This window comes from Mandrillus leucophaeus, unplaced genomic scaffold (genome assembly GCF_000951045.1).
Source record: "Mandrillus leucophaeus isolate KB7577 unplaced genomic scaffold, Mleu.le_1.0 Scaffold97, whole genome shotgun sequence".
Taxonomy (NCBI): domain Eukaryota; kingdom Metazoa; phylum Chordata; class Mammalia; order Primates; family Cercopithecidae; genus Mandrillus; species Mandrillus leucophaeus.
In genome coordinates this window covers 1,452,287-1,454,655 of record NW_012110585.1, presented here as the reverse complement: position 1 = coordinate 1,454,655, position 2,369 = coordinate 1,452,287, and the positions used below count along the sequence as shown (strand labels likewise).

The following is a 2,369-nucleotide window of genomic DNA, read 5'->3' as shown; positions in this document are numbered from 1 at the left end:
CGTGGCTGCGCGTCCATTGGTCAGCGGCTGGGGTCCCGGGCGTGCCCATTGGCTGCGGGGGGCGTTCACGTGGAAGGGGGCCTGGGATGGAACCCGGGGTCCCGAGAGGTGGCCGGAAAGTTAAAGGGGGCAGCGCGGCCGTGGGGAGCTCGAGTCCCGGGTGACTGCTGGAGGGAGGAGGTGAGTGCGCAGCTCTTGCGCACTGACGGACGTGACCGCCGGCGGGGGGCGCGAACCCGACCCCGGCGCCCAGCTCGTGCCGTCGCGGCCGCTGTCCCTGTTCCCCCAGTGCGGATGCTGCCGTGGGCTGGCGCGTCTGCCCTCGGGACTTATGAGCTGAACCCGGTACGTACCTCCCCAAGCCTCGAGTCCGAGGGAAGGGCCGGGGACAACAAGGCGAGGGCGTGCAGCGGGGACCCGTTTGGGTTCCTGTCACCTACATGTTCACCGTGCGACTTGCACTGGCACACTGGGGCCGGAACACTCTAGGGAGCTGGCCCCAGGGAGCTGTTGCTTCATCGTGGATAGGCGATCCAGGGACCGCAGCTGGGAAGCGCCTCCCGGGCCCACGTGCTCCACAGCGCTGCTGGGCCCGGCTGCGACCGTGACCCGGGAGCTGCGGCTGCGGCGGCTGATCCCTTTGCCACCTGTTGTTCTGGCTTCGAACCTAGCACAAGTTCCCAGCCCCAGGTCCCGACAGGTCTGGAGACGTCTCCAAAGTTGGGTAGTGGGGTTTGGAGATTAAGGACAAGCTGCTTCGTCTCTCTCCGGGCCCTAGTTTCCCTATAAAACGCGAGGAAATACAGTTGGTAGGCTCTCAGGCCACCGAGGGCGACAGGACCTAGGACGATCCCCGTCCCGGGCTGGCGGAGGCCAGGCGGCCGCGCGGGGGTGCTGGTGTCGCGCTGCTTGCTCGGGCCGGGGTTGCCCCGCTGCCGGCCCCGCCCGGGTGCGATAACGGGCTCCTCCTCCTCGTCGTCTTCCTCCCCCCGCCGACATCTCCGGGAACCCAGCCCAGGCCCTGCCTCCCGGACACACCGACGCTCACGTAGTCGCCCTTGCCACAACCCTGCGGGCTCTCCGATGCGGCGAGCGAGCTGGGGAGGGGGCTTCTCTGCGGCCCAAAAGGTGGGTGCCGCGCGAGGCCAAGGAAGCTTGTAGGGAGGTTGGGGGCGGAGTGCGCCCTGGCCGAGCTGGACGGAGGGGACAGGGTCGGAGAATAACTGGTAGGATCCTCCAGCCTGGAGAGCACTGGCCTGTTCCTGCCCCCTTTTGGAATCCAAAAAAAGGGGTGTGGAAGGCACAGTAGCTGCAAAAGAGGGAGTGGGGGCCGGTAATGACGTACTGGAAGATTTGGGGGCCTGTGAGAGCATTGTTTTCTGAAAAAGAGGAGAAAACAGAGGGAAGACTGGACTTGGGAACTTGGAGACTTGGAAGGTGTTGGAACCTGTGGTCTGAGTGGCGGGGCCTGCCTGGGAGACCCAGGGTGCAGCAGAAGAGACAATTAGGGCTTTGGGCTGGGAGGAAGAGGAGGAAAGGAGGAAATGGTTCCTTGGGCAGAGTTGTCCAGGAGCCAAAACTAAAGTGAAGACAGCTGGAGGACTTACCACAAAAGTACAGTTGAGGTATTTAGGGAAAAAAGTTAGTGGGAAGAGACGCGGCACCAGGCGTGGGTCGCAACATACAATGTCAGGGCCAGCAGGGACCTTGGAGGGGGACCTCAAGCCCAGAGCCGCTGAGTGACTTGCTCCAGCAACAAAGCAAGGTTCGGGCATTCTTAGCCTAGTGCCCTGTTTTCCCTCCTACGTTTTCAGACGGCAGGGGCTGTGTCATTTGAACTTGCCTCTTTCCTAGAATATGCAACCTCATTCACATATCAAGATTCTTTGGATGATGGGGACAGGATCAAGGGGTACAAGTAGCCTTTAAGGCTGTCAATAGGGCCCCATGGTCTAAATACAAGGGGAAAAGACGTGCACTCTCCTCATGCTGGATCAGTGAAACTTTTTGGAAGGGAACACAGAATTAATTGTTGGAAGGAGGTAGATAGCCATGTCTTTAAAAATGAAAATTATAACCTGGTTCTGAATGTTTACTGAATGCAGTTTGGCAGCTTTCAGTATTCCTGGTGGGTTGCTTGTGCATCTGATTTTTTGTTTCTTTATTTGTTTTTGTTTATTTATTTTTTGGGGGGGGGATGGAGTCTTGCTCTGTCGCTCAGGCTGGAGTGCAGTGGTGCGATCTCAGCTCACTGCAAGCTCCGCCTCCTGGGTTTACCCCATTCTCCTGCCATTCTCCTGCCTCAGCCTCCCGAGTAGCTGGGACTACAGGCTCCCGCCACCACGCCCGTACCCCATTCTCCTGCCATT

General features: G+C 59.9%; 1 protein-coding gene across 2 annotated transcripts in view; it reads left to right on the top strand.

The window, feature by feature from the left end:
- Positions 1-83: 83 nt before the first annotated feature.
- The window catches only part of PPP1R3B (protein phosphatase 1, regulatory subunit 3B), a 16,613-nt gene continuing 14,327 nt past the window's right edge, over positions 84-2,369 (top strand). Inside the window, exon 1 of one of the 2 annotated variants that reach the window (XM_011970732.1) lies at positions 84-345. The gene's annotated coding sequence lies outside the window, so the exon portion shown is untranslated. Of the gene's footprint in view, positions 346-1,012; positions 1,129-2,369 lie in introns of those variants that run through there. The other variant, XM_011970731.1, reaches the window with a different exon arrangement.